General features: G+C 43.9%; 1 protein-coding gene and 2 non-coding genes across 4 annotated transcripts in view; 2 read left to right on the top strand and 1 right to left on the bottom strand.

The window, feature by feature from the left end:
• The window catches only part of LOC126362786 (uncharacterized), a 1,515,202-nt gene that overhangs the window by 100,159 nt on the left and 1,396,452 nt on the right, over nt 1-18,591 (top strand). The window lies entirely within an intron of this gene.
• Nucleotides 303-377, bottom strand: Trnat-ugu (transfer RNA threonine (anticodon UGU)). The gene has a single exon. It is a non-coding gene; the product is annotated as a tRNA-Thr (tRNA).
• Trnat-ugu (transfer RNA threonine (anticodon UGU)) lies at nt 554-628 on the top strand. The gene has a single exon. It is a non-coding gene; the product is annotated as a tRNA-Thr (tRNA).

Genomic DNA, 18,591 nt, shown 5'->3' with positions numbered 1-18,591 from the left:
CCTCTGACCAGGCCATGATTTTCCAGTAATCTAGGATAAAATTGAGATGGTCATGAGCCCTGGAAAGGCGCAGTAGGCGATGTCGTGCTGTTAGCAAAGGCACTAGTGTCGGTCGTTGAAAAGACTAATATTAATGAATAAATGCAATAATTTTAACTATATATGACGGTAGTACCTGTTCCCGAAAGAACAGTTAGTGTGGATGATCATGCAGCTTTGCTAGAAATGAAATGGTAATTAAATGGACACTCTAGCTGCAAACGGGCGTTGATGTACTTCATTGGGGCCATGTTGAAAATATGTGCCCCGACCGGGACTCGAACCCGGGATCTCCAGCTTACATGGCAGACGCTCTATCCATCTGAGCCACCGAGGGCACAGAGGATAGTGTGTCTGCAGGGACTTATCCCTTGCACGCTCCCCGTAAGACCCACACATGATGGGCAAACATATATTAGGCGCACTGCGATTGTAGTGGTGTGGACATGTTGGGAAAGTGGATCTCACGAGGAGCGTGCAAGGGATAAGTACCTGCAGACACACTATCCTCTGTGCCCTTGGTGGCTCAGATGGACAGAGCGTCTGCCATGTAAGCAGGAGATCCCGGGTTCGAGTCCCGGTCGGGGCACACATTTTCAACATGGCCCCAATGAAGTACATCAACGCCTGTTTGCAGCTTGGGTGTCCATTTAATTACAATTTCATTGCAATAATTTTAGTAGCTGTGTGACCGGTTACGAAGTCTCGTAACCGGTTGGCCCTGACTAGTATTAGCACGCAATTTGACTGCATAAAAATAAAAATAAAAATAAAGAATGACAAGGAATTTCCATTAACATAATTGATTAATTAAGTCCCCTGAAACTATAAAAGCTACGAAACAACAAAGCACAAATGTAACTATTCTGTGTGTGGTAGTGTGACTCAACGTACATGTATCTGGCTCGGTTCTTTCTCAGTGCGACAAAATATTTTAAATACCATTTACAATTAACTAATTGAAAAACCAGAAATACTATAATTGTACATAGAAACCAGAATTACAAGTCTGATAAATGAACACGAGTCAGATGCTTTGTGGGCTGTACCTGTGAGCAAGATGGATTGTTATTAAAGAAAACTTTAATACCTTTTTACCTCATTATATATTCCATTACACCAGCATCACAAATCAAAAGCTCATCTCCGTTCTCAAATATATTCTGACAATTGCAACTTCTTTCATCTATACATTTCACCAACCGAACAGTACAACATTTCAGTCAACACTTAGATCGTCTACTCTCTCACCCAACAGACTGCTCTCGGCATCCTCTGAACTACTACAGCGCCCAGTGGAGGCGGCGGAATAATAATCCTTGGCGCAATCTCTGGCGCAGTGACTCAGTGTAGCCATCTTTCATCGTCTGCTGCCACAGTCCATTAGCGCCAAATTTAGCTACACTGTCCTAACGGATACGTCCCATGATGATTTCTGAGGCTATTTCACGCTGTGTTGGTTTGTTAGCACTTGCAACTGTACACAAATGCCGCTGCCCTCGGTCGTTAAGTGAAGGCCGTTGGCCATTGCGTTACCCGTGGTGAGAGTAATGCCTGAAATGTGGCATTCTCGGCGCGCTCTTGACACTGTGGATCTTCGAATTTTGAATTTAGTAACGATTTCCGAAAAGTAATATCCCATGCATCTAGCTCCAACTACTATTCTACGTTCAAAGTCTGTTAATTCCGTCGTGCGGCCATAATCACTTTTTCACACGAATCACCCGAGTACAAATGACAACTCCGCTAATTTACCGCCATTTTATACCTTGTGTACACGATACTATCGCCATCTGCATATGCACATATCACTATCCAGTGCCTTTTGTCACATCAGTGTAAACTGTTATTAGAAAAATGGAGACATGCAAGCAAGGGTACATGGAATTTTAAACACAGTATGTGGAAAAATATGAATGCAACTTCAGAATGCAAAATATCAACATTTACTGTAAATACCAGTGGAAAGTGGTCGTACATTGGAATACAGGTAGAAAATGATAGATGCCTGAAAAATCTGTTTATAAACTTCCATCCCAGTTTGATCTGCTTAAAAAGGATGGTCATATTTTATGTAAATTTGGTAGACTGTACATTGTGCATCTAGCAACAGAAAAACCATTTGCAAAGCTTAAAACAGATGGTATAACTATGTTCAACTGGCATTCGTTTGAAAAAGCTGCAATCTTAAAGTTTTACACACAAATTCTCCAAAAACGTGGAGGAGATCAGTGTACGGTACACACATAAGATAAGAAGACGAGGAATGCCTTAATAATGGTGTAATGCAGGAAGATGAAATTAATGCAGGAAGATGAAATTAATGCAGGAAGATGAAATTAATGCAGGAAGATGAAATTAATGCAGGAAGATGAAATTAATGCAGGAAGATGAAATTAATGCAGGAAGATGAAATTAATGCAGGAAGATGAAATTAATGCAGGAAGATGAAATTAATGCAGGAAGATGAAATTAATGCAGGAAGATGAAATTAATGCAGGAAGATAAAATTAATGCAGGAAGATAAAATTAAAATCGTTGAGTTTTATCACCTATAAGAGTTGCAAGAAGTAATGGAACTAATTTTAAGGTGATAGAAGAATAGTTCCAAGATAAGAATAATATATGTGCTAGTATTCGAGAGCCATACCGTCTTTGCTTTTGTCAAATTACCAGTTCGAAAAAGAATTTTATTAGTCAGCTGCAGATTGAAATTATAAGTTAAAAATTAAGCTGGATGTTATTAATACTACAGCAAATAACGATCTAGAAAGAATGGTTTTCAGTGTTTAAATGTATATGCAAAAATTTATAAATATACAAGAATATTTGTTTTCTTATTTGTGTACCCTGCCCAAAATCTCTACAGATATCTTATTTTGTGTCTTTCTGTGAAGTTGCATTCTACCTGAAAAAATGGTTCAGATGGCTCTGAACACTATGGGACATAACTGCTGAGGTCATCAGTCCCCTAGAACTCAGAACTACTAAAACCTAACCTAAGGACATCACACACATATATGCCCGAGGCAGGATTCGAACCTGCGACCGTAGCAGCAGTGCGGTTCCGGACTGAAGCGCCTAAATGTGTTTTGATACAGATATGTTACACTTTTTTTCATAATAGCCTTCCGGATAAAAATCTAAAATTAAACACTTAGCTCTGAAAATCCTAGATTCAAATGAAAATGTGGTTCTAGTTAGCTTGGTGGGATACATGCATATCCCACTTCACCGGTTTTCAAAATCGGTCAGTTTAAAAAATTCCTTTATTGTGGAAGTGTATTATTTATCACAAAGGAAGACAGTTTTTGGCCTTCTATTTTTCAAGCATATGTAAAACAAATTTTAATGGTGCAAGAGCTTAATAACGGTTGGTATTCTATTATTATTAAGCGAAAATAGATCAAGAGAAAGCCGGGAAGATTCAATTTGTACTGTGATTTGATGTTTTCGAACGTTTCATTTACTTAGCTAGCAGCAGCTGTTCGTGCAATATTTCAGTTTTCTCTCAAATCAATAATTACCTTTTTGTAAATCACTCTGATAACTTTCAGGTGCTACATTTTAGCAGAAGACAAGGAAAATTTCGGTGGCCTCCGTTAAAAGCGAGGATACGTGAAACAGATGGTAACAAAAATAACATAGAATATTGGCACTATACTTATTGTGCCGGCCGTAGTGGCCTAGCGGTTCTAGGCGCTACAGTCTGGAACCACGCGACCTCTACGGTCACAGGGTCGAATCCTGCCTCGGGCATGGATGTGTGTGATGTTCTTAGGTTAGTTTGGTTTAAGTAGTTCTAAGTTCTAGGGGACTGATGTGAGAAGTTAAGTCCTATAGTGCTCAGAGCCATTTGAACCATATACTTATTGTCCGAAAGAGAAAACACCACGCATTCATAAAATAGACATGAGTCCACGGAATACCATGTGACGAAACCAGGTTCTGTTTCATATGGAACAAAAACAAATATGGAAACATATACTCCGCCCAGTATTACGGATGAGAGCAAAAATTAAACTGAATACAAGCAACAATGCAACTCAGAGTGCAGTACGCACAAGAATGTCTTAATCAGGGACATAACTTGAAAAAACAACATGGTCAGCCGGCCGTTGTGGCCGAGCGGTTCTAGGCGCTTCAATCCGGTCGCAGGTTCGAATCCTGCCTCGGTCATGGATGTGTGTGATGTCCTTAGGTTAGTTAGGTTTAAGTAGTTCTAAGTCTAGGGGACTGATGACCTCAGATGTATAGTGCTTAGAGCTATTTAAACTTTTTTTTTTGCCACGTGGTCGAACTGGCGAAATTGGATTTTACCACCAGATTATGAACACCACCCATAAAGTATAAGCGAAAAATACTATCATGTAGTACTCGTATATCGAAAAACAGTAGTATGGATTTCCGCGCCACATTTGTCGTATGCGAAGTTCACTGGCATGACACTTGGAGCGCTGCTGTAGTTCTCGGTTTCCGTGTCGTAACATGGACCACGCACTTCTGATATTCTGGTGTTTCGTGGCTACACTCGTTACCGAAACGGAAGGCGGTGGGACAGGCCCGCCAGGTGTGGCGCATCACAGCGCGCCGGCAGCTGGCAGCTGCGCGCAGCGGGCCGCTAGGCAGTGGGCACGCGCCGCCCGGTGGCGAAGGTGACGGATGTCGCCCGTTGCCACGGCAACCGGCCGGGGGAAGCCGCAGCCGCTTTATCGGAAATTCGCCGCCTTTGTTACCAGGACGGCGCAAGGAGGAGGGCGCGGGCGCACAGCTGACGCCTTTCCATCTGGGTCTGGCCCTAGACGGCGTTGTCACGTCGGTTACGAAGGCACATAACGCTTTCTGATTCATTTCACGCTTTGTCTCTTCGAGGAGCGATAGTAAGTAGAAGGGATTCAGTTCATAAACTTAGTGGTGTTATTATATAAATGAAATGCCAGTCAGATTGGCAGCGCTAGCAATGGAGTGCGTATAAACCGTGTCGGAAGGACGCAGAAAACAGTGCAGTCGCTGCGGAAACGGAGCGATTTATCTGACGTCCAAAAGGGCATCATCATTGGCTTTCGGGCCGAGGGTGGAGGCGTTTCCGAAACGGCTAAGTTTGTTAACTGTTCGCGTGTCGACGTGGTTAAAATATACCATGCATAGTATAGTGGTGCTATCCAAAACCGGCCCGAAGCAACGGTGGCGCACCGCTGGCCACGGACGAAAAACGCCAACGCCGACTGCGGAGATGTATACGGGCGAATAGACTTGCAACTGTGCGAATGTTTGGCGTCTGTTCCTTCGGATATGTCCGAAAGAACGGACACAACGCATTCGTATAACTGATTCGACTCGACGGGCAATTAATGGACAACCTTCAGTGTGGATGCACACTATGGTTCAACCTCCTGTGGGAATCTAAAATTAGCGACCATGGAGGACATAACAAGGGAACTGCGCATAGCTGGCACTGGATGCGGTTGTGGGTCGGCTGGTGAGCGTGACAAGAGAGTCCGTGCATTTGAGATAAACATTGCTTGGTGGTGGAGGCAGTGGTGGTTAAGTTCCTGTGGAACCAAACTGCTGAGGTCATCGGTCCCTAGGCATACACACTACTTAGTCAAAATTAAACTAACTTACGCTAAGGACAGTACAGAAACCATGCCGAGGTAGCACTCGAACCTCCGACGGGGGGAGCCGCGCGAACCTTGGCATAGCGCCTAGATCACACGGCAACCCGGCGTGGCGATAAACATGCGTTCGGATGGCGTAGTCATTAAGGCAGCTGCCTGGTAAGCACGAGATCCCGCCCTCGTCCAGCACACATTTCCACTCGTCGCCGCCGGTTCCGCATAAAATCCCGATGCATCTGGTATCATTAGTTCCTTCCGTTTCCGTTCCTTTCTCCCTCGTGCATCTTCACTTTACATAAGACGTGCAACTGTTGAGCAACTGACTGACGAAACGAACCAATAGGCTACCAGTAATGTATCTTCAACGACTGTTCAGTGAAAGTTGCTCCGCATTAGGCGCCTGATTCATGCTGCTGTTCATCGGCGACGAAGGCTCAAGTTTGCACGCCAGTACCCCAAATGGACGTCCACTGGGTGGCGGCAGGTGGTCTTTTTAGATGAATCGCGTTTCATGCTCCATCGGACAGATGGCCGTTCTCGTGTACGGCATGAAACGTCTGAAGGCTAATACCCTGCAACAATCGTTGGAAGGCTTCATGCCGGATTCAAATTGAATTGGCTCTGACAACTATGGGACGTAACATCTGAGGTCATCAGTCCGCTAGAACTTAGAACTACTTAAACCTAACCAACCTAAGGACATCACTCACATCCATGCCCTAAGCAGGATTCTAGCGGTCGCGCGGGGCCACACTAAAGCGTCTAGAATCGCTCGGCCACAGCGGCCGGCTCCATGCCGAAGGAGGGAGCATTATTACCTAGGGAATGTTTTCGTGGCATTCCATGGGAGATCCCATATTTTCTGAAGGCGCAGTGGCTTTACATAGGTATGCATCCATCCTTAGGGGACCATGTTTTCCCTCGGCACAATGCATCTCCCAGCATGACAATGCACTGTGTCACACAGCTCGCAGTGTACGTGCGTGGTTCGGAGAGCACCGCGATGTGTTTGGTTTACCGTACTGCCCTGAACACCGAACGCCCCACATTTAAACCCAGTCGAGAATTTGTGGGACCACCTCGAAAGGGCTGTTTGGGACATGGATCCTCCACCGAGAAAGCTAGAGCAGCTGGCCACGGCTCTGAAGTTGACATTGCTCCACATCGCTGTCGGTACCTTCTAAAAGCTCGTCGACTCTCTTACTGCACATCCGAACAGCAAAATGTGGTTATTCGGGCTTTTCACTGGTGGTCACATTAATATGACTAGACAGTGTAGAATCGCAGTGAGAAAAACAGCTATACTGTGGCTTACAAGATAGACTAAAACTAGTAGTAGTAGAAATAAATTAGTAGTAAAAGTTTTTTGTCGTTGTATGATACGATTACGACCGTAAAAGGCGGAATCGCCAGTTCCATCTAAATTTCGAACTGGGTGCGTCTTGTCTGATTGTACAGGATGAAGAAAGTAATTCTACGCAAGGACAGAAGTGTAGTCGTTCATACAGTTGTATATAGCTGCCGTCTCCTTATCTCGGAATCAATATGCAAAGATGAGAACGGATAGACACTGAAAAGCGCATGGAAAGAAAAAAAAAAACAAGAATGTTGTCCTTTATTGGTAGAGTTGCCCGATCTTATGTATGAAACTGTCTCAAGATGTTACTTGTGAGAATTTCAGAGTGATCCTCTCGTATTTTATAAAAATAGGCGCAGCGAAGCTGGTGACAGAGCTACAACAAAAGACAAAGGAGGAAAAAAAACTATCTTCCGTTTCGCAGGGAACCTAGAAATTTGCCCGACGGTTATTCTTTCTTTTTCAGCAGTCTATATCGACAACATCGGTAGTATCTGCAATATCATTATTATATGACGACCAATACGCAATTGTGATTTTTAAAAATTACTCCTAGTTGTGTTTGCCTTGTCACAATGCCAGGAAAATGTTGAGTTAGAGCCTCTTACGATGTTGGCCGAAATACTTATATTCACATAAAATTTTAAGTATATCGGATCATTAATTACGTTCAGTGCTTTCCTGATGTTCCCACATCACAATACGAAAGGGTCGCCAGATAAGTGTGATTGCCTAATTGGTTGTTTTTTTTTTCAATGGTCCACAAACGGTAGAAATCTCTGTCTATTACACTCATCTGTGTTAATGAATGAAAAGCACCAGTTTGCTTTTGTTCTACAATACCTGTGTTATTTCACTTTTGTTCTTGTCTGCCGCGCGGGTTTAACCGAGCGGTTTAAGGCGCTGCAGTCATGGACTGTGCGACTGGTCCCGGCGGAGGTTCGGGCATGAGTGTGTGTGTTTGTTCTTAGGATAATTTAGGTTAAGTAGTGTGTAAGCTTAGGGACTGATGACCGTAGCAGTTCAGTCTCATAACATTTCACATACATTTGCATTTTTGTTCTTGTCTGTGAATTTAATCGAACTTGTAACACGCAATAGCTCAAAATACGCTGTAGTGAATCAGCACTTTCTTCCGCGCATCCCTTCGTATCTTCAACAAAACTGAAACTTGGCACATGGGACTCCTGTGAAATCTCTTTGGTGAAACTGTCCATTTTGCGGAAGTACATTCGTGCCTTGTTCGAATTCAGTTTTCTCCGTTGATTCTTCTTTACATAAAACACAGCATTATGATTGCGTTTGTGTATCCTCAGATTCATTTTCTTTCAAAAACAGTGCGTTTAAACTGGTGCCCTCATAGTTTCTCTCACATACCTGTGAACAGTAACACCTTGAGGATTATTGCTAAATGCATTGTTCTTTCAAAGGTCAGCGAGGCTAATCTTCGAATGTATGGTATTGTAGCCTGCTGCACGTATCTTTCGGCGTGTTGTCACAATAACTCTCCTTTCATTTAGCGGCTGCTAGTAGTTCTCGTTTGCCGGAAGAAGAATTCTTCGGTACAGAGCACATGGTTGCAGAGGGGATGTGTAGGAATATCAGCTGGTACTGATGTAGCGTGAAACGGACCGAAGTGAGCCGCCTCAGCTGTCAGCAACACGCGCGTTGTCCGGACAGCCCGTTAAGACGACAGGCATTCCAGCGGAAGAGGCAAACAGTCTCTGATGATGACGGGCAGGCGGGAAACGCAGCGACAGTGGAAGGGGCGCGGCGAATTTCTAAGCTCGTCCGCTTCCTCCTTACGCCGTCCGACTGCCTGGGGGGGGGGGGCTTCGGGAGCACACTTAACAGCAATCGCCAAGGGTGCGCGACACACAGATCTAGGCGAGTGGCGTATACCACGTACACTTCAGGTGATTTCATAAACAGAACTATGCTCTGGACTGACTTTGTCTTAAATTTTCCTGTCGTGCCAAAAATTTACAATATTTTTCTATTCCGAAAATGGTCGTAGCCTGAAAAACGATGTTACAAAAATTACGTAATTATGTACGATGTAGGCTGCCTTATGTTCCGTCTATGGACCTATAAAAGTTTTGGTAAACGTGATTTGGGATGATTTGTGCGAAAACCAGAAAAGGATGGGTATAAATTAAAAAGCCATATACTCAGTGAGTTGGTGCAGTGGCTGAGGAGGTTGGACTCGCAATCAGGATTATTACTCTTCTTTTACTCCCAGAAATATAGATTTCAGTTTTCTGTGGCTTCTCTTGACTCGTGTAAGGCAAATGACAGGATGTTTCTTCGAAGGAGGACACGTACGATTTCGTTCTCCGTCTTTCGACAATTCTAGTTTATATCCTGTCTCTAATGACCTAGTCGTGAATGGGAACGATTGCTTGATGCTCCACAACTCTTCTTCTCAATTGTTCAAAGTAAATATAATTTCGTCTGGCTGTTTAGTTTCCTGCTACTATCACGTGTATGTATTATGACTTTCTAATTACTTAATCGCGTCCTGAATAAGCTAATAATAAAATGATAATTGGAGATCAAGTACATAAGGACAGAAAACTAGGATGAAGGATATTCAAGCGCAGATGGACGTCAATAATGAGTTAATGCTTGTTGGGCTACTAAACTGACACCATTATCACACACTGACATCTGCCTTCTGCAGTTCCTCCTAACATACGTAACAGTGTACATTTTAGCCATTGACCACCTCGCAAAACATGTTTGTACGGTGTCAACACGTTTCACACTTGTCTGTCTTGTGTAATCTAAAATAGAAATTGGGAGTAATTGTGATTTGTTTTTAATTATCTAATAGGAATACGCAGCTGGAAAGATAAGTACTGCTGGTCGGCTACACATACATCACTTAACTGCCTTCTCAAAATAAGGACGTTATACGAGTTGTTCTTTTCTTGTAATTTTTATAATTTGACGTTCCAGTGTCGAATTTGACGATGAAATGCCAAATTATAAAAATTAAAAGAAAGGACCATTAACAACAGAAGCAAACCACAAACCTACACCACGTTGTAATGCGATACAGAGTGATACCTATCACTGAGGGTGTGTGGACTTGGACTGAAGATGACCGCCGTCCGGTGTGGCCGAGCGGTTCTAGGCGCTTCAGTCCGGAACCGCGCGAGCTTTCCGGACGCAGGTTCGAATCGTGCCTCGGGCATGGATGTGTGTGAAGCCCTTAGGTTAGTTAGGTTTAAGTAGTTCCAAGTTCTAGGGGACTGATGACCTCAGATGTTAAGTCTCATAGTGCTCAGAGCTATTTGAACCACTGAAGATGACAATCTAGCCGAAATGGATCCATCACAATAAATACATAATTAAGCTACTGTAGCAGCAATCTGGGTTTTATTACATAATGTCCTAGGGGATATGTTCTGTGCTGCGGGCACATTGAAACGTAATCGGTACCGGAACGTTAGGGAAACGCTCCGTAAACATAAGAGGGAAGACGAGCGTGGGGTTCGATTTGGGAACCAATGTTAATGATTTTCTCTCTCTTCCATAAAAGAACAAACACATTACAAAACTGACTTTAGACCTCTGTTGTACACCTTGAAGATTGTGTTACTGCGCTACGTACTTTTTAAGCAAAAACCTTTCACCCAGACATCACTACACGACATCGACGAAGGGCCTTCGCGGAGTGCGAGGACGGTTGGCGGCAGCTCTGACGTCACAGTTTTCAACCTAGCACAAAATTCCGAAAAGTGCTTTAAACATTATCTAGCTCTTTACGTAGGAGTATTTAAAAATGGTTGGAACAAACTTACGGCAATCCGAAGTAAGTCAATTTCTTCGATACAAAAGTAGTTATAAAAATGTGCACCAAAAATCGAAATTAAAACATATCGCAAAAATCCTGCATACTAAAATAGAAGGAACGCTGAATCACAAGTTACAAAATGATATAACATAACTGCACTGTTCGCAGGAGAGCTTCTGTAAAGTTTGGAAGGTCGGAGACGAGGTACTGGCAGAAGTAAAGACGGGGCGTGAGTCGTGCTTGGGTAGCTCAGTTGGTGGAGCACTTGCCCGCGAAAGGCAAAGGTCCCGAGTTCGAGTCTCGGTCCGGCACACAGTTTTAATCTGCCAGGAAGTTTCAACTGCATGTATATTTTATGAGTTATAGCGCCAGCCATGTTGAAAAATGTTGTTTTGAGAAAACAAGCATTTAAAGTTTCAACTGCGATTTTTTAGTAATGAAAGTGAGCAAACGTTTAATCGGCAATACCAGCATCGGGCTGTTGGTCTTTTTTCATTGATGTCGTAACACTTTCATTTTGACGAAATTATGTCGTTTAATTGGCTTCCGCTTACTAGTCGAAGTATTTTTGCACTACTGGGATTATTTTTCGAACCTTTTCTATCCGTATAAATACTCCTGTTTGTCACTTTCAAGCACTCACGTTTTACTTCGCACAAAAAAAAAAAAGAAATGGTAAGCAAAGCTACGCGAGACAACCACATACTTTCAGACTGTTTATCATAAACGAATCATGTTATGAAGAGAAACCTTGTTGAGTATAGCATTTTAATTGATACTAATGCTCATTACCAGTACCCTGGAAACTGAAACTGTTGAATGATGATGGTGATGACTAATGCCCTGTGTAATAGTACCCAAAACTAGCAGGGCCCCTATTCCGTCGGTAACTGTACAGTATGTCATCGATTGTATTCGAGCGCTCAGATGCGCCAGACCCCCGTGCAGAATATCGCGGTCTTATAATACTTTCACATTTATAGCAGAATTTGTTTGGCTGAAGCTTCAAAATAAACTCTCTAAGGAACATTTTAAGCCAATAAAACAAAGTTAAGCTAAATAAAATATAGCCTCGACTACCCTCTTGAATGGGAATCCTTGGAAGGAAGAAGACGATATATCTGGGACACACTTTTGAGGAAGTTTCGAGAACCAGCATTTGCGACAGACCACGGAACAGTTGTATTGTCTCTAACTTATATTTCATAAAGCACCGTCAGAACAAAATACTTGAGATTAGGGCTCGTGTATAGGTATACGGAAAATTATTTTTCCTTGCTTCATTACAGAGTGAAAAAAAACTGTGGGTTCCTAACAGTTGCACGAGTTATGAAGTTTTTCATTAACTGTCTGCATGTTTGCAACCGTGGTACACGTTGAAATCCGCGCGCCACAGGAGCGTAATACGTTGCTAGAGAAAGCCAGATAAAACGTTGGGAAAGATTAATAGAGTGGAGTATCGTGAGGCAATTAGTTTTCTAAAGCAGCGCAAAGGTTTCAACTGTGGTCAGGCCAATCCTGGAGGCTTAAGAAGTCATCTGGATCAGCCTGACACAGCTGAAAAATTTGCGATGCTTCCGAAAACTAACTGCCTCACGATGCTCCACTCTATAAATGTTTTGTGCCGTTTTGTTTTGATTTCCTCTAGCGACGTGTTACGGTACGGTATTGCGGCGCGTGCCGCAGTGGTTAGCACACTGGTCTCGTATTCTGGAGGACGACTGTTCAAAACCACGTCCAGCCATCCTGATTTTGGTTTCCCATGATTTCCCTAAATCGCTTCAGGCAAATGTCGGGATGATTCCTTTGAAAGGGCACGGCCGACTTCTTTCCCCATCCTTCCCTAACCCGATGGGGTTGATGAACTCGCTGTTTGGTCCCCTCCCCCAAATCAGCCAACCAGCTGTGGCGCGGTAATGGGAATATGTACCAAGTTGCAGATATATGGCTGCAGATACAGAAAAAGTTAATTACGAAAGTTTATTATTTCGATGTGGTACACTGCCTGACAAAAAAGTGAATCACCCAGGAGACATGGTCGGATGTCAACGTAACTTCGTACACGTAAACGACATCGGATGGTATTTAGAGTGATTAGAGTTGAAATTCTGTTTTTACTTCAGTTACCCGCCCTGGTCGCGTATATAAAGAGTGTTAAGAGCGTCAGAGGTCGAGTGATCGGTGTAAAGGACAATGAGATACTGCGTTCTGAACTGTGCCTTATCACCCCCTGACAGAGTTTCAAAGGCGCCCATTGTGGGTCCCAATGGGGCCGGCTGGTCGAATCGTGCAATATCCAGATTTTTGGGATTTCCAGAGGTGACAGTGGCTCGATGTTGGACTGCATGGGCACATGAGCGTACGTGGGCATACACGCCAAGCTCCCGGTCGATTAAGTCCGACGGTCACAATGAATGATCGCCATGTTATACACCAAGCACTTCCTAATCCCTTCCTATTTGCACCTGCAATTCGAGAACTAGTAATGGAACCCCTTGCAAGTTTCTTTTTCATCTCATACCATTGGTCGGGGGCTAGCAGCAGCCGAACTAGGGAACTCCCGTCCCTGTTGTGTGACCGGGAAGCGCGGACTGCTGAAGAGTGGCGTCACGTTGCTTTAAGTGATCAATCGCGGTTTTGCACTACGCAGGGTCACCATCGAAGGCGGCGACCTGGGGAGAGGTCCCTTTCGTTGCCCAGAAAGTTCACCGCATTTTTTTCTTCAACAACTCTTTATTGTACAAGATCATAATTACACATATGAAGGAATGGTGATTTTTCTACACACACTATTTTTCCACGTAATCTCCATCCCGTTCTATGGCCTTCCTCCAGTTCGAAACAATGACGGGTATCCCCTTTCGGTACTAATCCCTGTCCTGGCGGCGGAGCCCGTGCTTCAGAGTGTGAATCGCCTCCTCATCGTCCTCAAAATGTCTTCCACGAATGGCATCCTTTAATGACCCAAACAAGTGGAAGTCTGAGCGGCCATGTGAGGTGTAACAGTGGTGGATGGTCTCTCCGGCCCCTGCAAATCGTGGAGCTCCGCCGGATCTCCTCCTCACGATCTTACCCTCCGTGCCCAGCGACTAACTGTACTTTTGTCGACAGCAGATGCCACATAGACTCTGCAGAAGCGTTTATGAATATTACCCATAGGTTCTTTCTCTGTAGCGAGAATTTCAACGATGGCACGTTGCCTGTAGGGTACATCACCTACAGATGCCATTTTGAAACTGCCCTGCAGCTACGCTATCTGTCGGAAGTGACGGAAACTTGGTGCGCTCGCTCAGGAGACTTAAAATAATACATACGGAACGTTTCGTATTTGTAACATTTTTTTCGAGTGGAAAAAAAATGCGTTGCATCACTCTCTGCGCAACCCACGGGCAGTGTTTTGCGAGCCACAGGGGCGTTACTCATGGCGTCACGGTTTGGAGAGCCGTCGGGTATGATTTGAGGAACTATGACAGCATAACAGCACGTCACGAAGTCTACGGTCTTCTCGTGCTACAGAACAGTGGTGGTATGTTTCAACAGAACAACACTTCTGTGAACTGCCGAGGTACTCCCGTGGCCAGTAGGATCCCCAGATCTGCCCCGACAGAAAATCTGTGGAGCCAGATCGGCCGTAAACACCGTCCCAGTGCCAGTGTCCAAGATATCAAGAAACATGTACAACAGCTACGGCTGGCTTCTCAGCCGAATCAGTACATGCATGCAGACCACACTGGATGCAACGTTACGCTGACAAGTGGCCTCGTACTGCCAAATTCTTTGTATACGAGTGTCGTTCATTGAGTAATGCTCCAGTTTTTTTTTCCCCCAAGCCATTAATCTGCATAGACGAACGTCCTTGCTGGTGCTTCACACTGATGTTTGTTCTGTGCCCCGGTGAAATTTCGAACAGTTCTGGAGGACGGCAGAGACGTAATACAGCGTCAAAATGGCGTCTACATACGACTCACGTTACAAGCAGCGTGCTGTTATTGAATTTTGTGTGCAGGAAAAGAACTGTGGTGAACATTCATAAACGTTTGTATGCAGTGTATGGCGATGCTGCAGTTGATAGACGTACAGTTGGGCGATGGGTAAAGAAAGTAACAGCCCCAGGAAATGCAGAAACAGAGTCTCATAAGGAGCCGCGCTCGGGACGTCCTGTCACAAACTCTGCTCCAGAAATGCTGAATCGGGCGTATGCCATTATTCATACCGATCAACGCATCACAACTCGACAACACTTTGAAGGTGGCGATAGTGTCAGTCATGCAGTGAAAACATGGCAACGCCTGCACGACAAAGGCTTTTACCAGCAGGGAATAAATGCTCTTCCACAACATTGGCGTACGGCCATAGAACGTGATAGAGATTACTTAGATTAGTAGGACATGGACAAGACACGTTGATGTACATTGTCACCAAATTCTGACTCTTAACTATAAATATGTTCTGAGATAAAGAAATGTGGGGCATTACTTATTGAACGGCCCTCACATTTGACTCGATTCTGAAATGCGATCACAGACCTTCTTGACCCATGAAGTTTTATTCAGTTTTCTGCTCCCCTCTATGGACATGGATAGCCCAGGTATATTAAGCAGTATAATATATTACAGTGCATGTCGTTAGCCTCTTCCAGGTATTTCATTTGTGTCTATTCAGTCACCATCACATGATCAATTTTTGATGTAAACAGTGATATCCAAGGCTGAGAATGGAAACATCTACAGGAATGTAACCACCTGAAGAGGGCACAAGCTTGAAAACGGCTGTGTGTTAAACAAAATCACCTTCTGTTGTGACTAGTTAGTTGTTACTATTCTATACCCTGTAGTAGGACAATCACGGAGTTCAACTACATTCATTGTGGATGAAATACATTTCATCTACAGAGACTATAGATTAATTAGCAGTGAGGATAGGAATGGGACGTTTTGGAAGAGGAGCAGCTGTGGTGTGGGAGACACTACAGTATCGACCCCGGCGGCTCGCCGCACGACTCCGCACCGCGCCGCCGTCACCCCCCGCAGCTAAAACGCTAATCTTGTTCATTAGTAGCACTCGATTAGGCGGCGGGCACACTCCAGCGGAGCGCCGTCCCTGGTGCTCTGCTGTCTCACTCACTGACTCGCCTCTTCCCTACTGTTCCAGAAACCACCGGGACCCAAAAACACAGTTACTCGTCGACGGCTAGTAGTAAACAATTGTAATCCATTTCACACAAACAGGCGGAAACAAGAATAATTATTTTATTGCAGTAAAAAAAGTCACATCCATTAAGTCCCGCCCTGATAGCCGAGCGCGTTAGCGAGCCGCTTCCGGGATTCGGAGAGGCGAGACTGACCCGGATCGAATCCATCTCCCGGCTTAACGTCGAGGAGTTATTAGCAGGCCAGACTGGATGTAGTTTCTAGGTGATTTCCCACGTCAGCCTAGGCAGATACCGGGTTGATACTCGCCTCCCACTCCAAATCCACATAAGCAAACATTTAGGAAATGTTCTCACATTCGAACGTAAGATTTATACCAGACGCAGGCAGATAGAGCACACAGCTTCCGTCCCGGGTCACGGGGAAGGGAGGGTGGCGTCCGGAAGAGTTGTAAGTAGGCTGTTTAGTTTTTTATGTTGGTAACGCCACGTAGCGCTCTGTATTAAAATCACTGACTGTGCTGTGTGCAGTATGTGGCTGGTTGGACTCATTGTTGGAATATTCGCTTGTGTAGTGTTGGGTATGAACAGCGTGTAGCATTGCGCAGTTGGAGGTGAGCGGCAAGCAGTGGTGGATGTGGAGAGAGAGAGAGAGAGAGATGCCAGAGTTTTGAGAGGTTACTATAAGAGGATGATGTCTACGTGTGTCCGCCAGAAAAAGGTAATTTGTGAAGATGGGTGTCATGAATTGATAGATATACATATGAGTTTTCAAGATTATTAAGGTAAATACATTGCCTGTTCTCTATCAAAATCTTTCACTTGCTAACTACGCCTATCAGTAGTTTGAATCTTTTACTTAGCTGGCAGTATGGCGCTCGCTGTATTGCAGTAGTTCGAGTAACGAAGATTTTTCTGGGGTAAGTGATTCATGAAAGGTATAGGTTATTGTTAATCAGGGCCATTCTTTTGTAGGGATTATTGAAAGTCAGATTGCGTTGCGCTAAAAATATGGTGTGTCAGTTTAGTGATGATCAGAATAAGTAAAGAGAGAAATGTCTGAGTACGTTCAGTTTTGCTCAGCTGTTTGAAAATCAAATAACGTAAGGGGTTTATCAGCACAGTCATTTATAATTTTTCCAAGGGGACGTTTCAGAGCATATCGAATTCGGCCACCAAGCCACGAGCTATGGCTGACAATGTTTGAACCCATGTAACTACGCTGAGCCCGATATGAAGTGGGGAAACGCAAACAAGATGAAGAAGACGAGAGTAAAATCCATTACACACACTGGTATCCAAAATTAAAGCAACAATCGGAAATTTTGCAAGGTTGCGTTTATTTTGCCACAAAATAGCATAAACAGTTCACAGTAAAGAACAAACAATGTAAAGAGTACAGAATGTAATCAACTGCAACATGTGTAACGATAGAAAAAAATATTCTCCTTTTTTCCAACTTTACTGATTTGCACATACATTCCTACAATTGGTTAACGTGCTCAGTATGGGGTGTGAGTACCTCTGGCACCAATACAGGCCTGACAACGATGGGACAAGCTGTGAACGAAGTCATAAATCTCATATTGAGGCAGCAACGCCCGTTCTTCCTGCAGAGCTGCTCACAAATCTTAGAGAGTGGTTGGTGAATGCTGAGATGATGCAGCCCGTCTACCTAATGCATCCCAGACATGCCCTATGGGATTCAAATTCCATTGCTCATGAGTCTAGACCAATGGCATTGGTTGTGCCGTCTATATCACACAATATCTTCTTGTGAAAACCACCTTTATGCCTTTTGTAACAAGAAAAGACATGATGTGCAGAATGTCTTTGGGCTCTCTCCAGCTATATGTTTGCAATGGAACTGCAAATATCATAAAACATAAGAGAAAATTAGCCTGATGACTCTTAGGAGAGACACCCGGTATAAAGAGATGTGTGGCTACAAGAGTGTGTTGCATCATACCTTTGGCTTATCTGCATCATTTCAAACAAACTTAATATATGTTTGAGCTATTGTCAATCGTTAATTATGGCGATGGTAAGACTCTACTATTCGTGGGGAATGGGGTAAAAAGTACAGCATATTATAAAGACCGTGAAACATTTTAAAAAACCGATGTAGGCAAATGGTAAACATAACGTGACAAATAACGCATTAAGTGAAGACAAACTCCGAAAGCTTTATCTGAACGTGGTTCCGACAACTTTGTTCGAGAAAACACCAAATGGTGCGCTGCGTTGTTGCTGAAAATGGTGGTGAACGAGAGAGAGAGAAATGATTTTGTGTGCTAGAATTTGGCTGTTACCAATCGGCACTGAGAGGCGCATAGAGCTTTCCGTAGCAAACAGTTTACGACAGCACAGTGAAGTGGTAGAAGAAATTCAAGGAGGGTGATTGTGCGATAACAAACGCTCAGGCTGCCCAGGTATGTCAGAACAGCCAATGGACTGTCGGAGAAACGGGATGTTGCGCGGTTCCACAAAGTGTACCTATGGAGTTAGTGTAGAATTGAACAACCCTCAGCCAACAGTATGGAAAATACTTCGTAAGCGATTAAGAATAAAGTCATAGCTATAGTAACTTCTGCAGCCTTAAGCCGTAGCGACAGTTGTACCGTCT

Source organism: Schistocerca gregaria, chromosome 1 (assembly GCF_023897955.1).
Source record: "Schistocerca gregaria isolate iqSchGreg1 chromosome 1, iqSchGreg1.2, whole genome shotgun sequence".
NCBI lineage: Eukaryota > Metazoa > Arthropoda > Insecta > Orthoptera > Acrididae > Schistocerca > Schistocerca gregaria.
The sequence above is the reverse complement of the archived record's forward strand: the minus strand, read 5'-3'. Positions and strand labels throughout refer to the sequence as shown.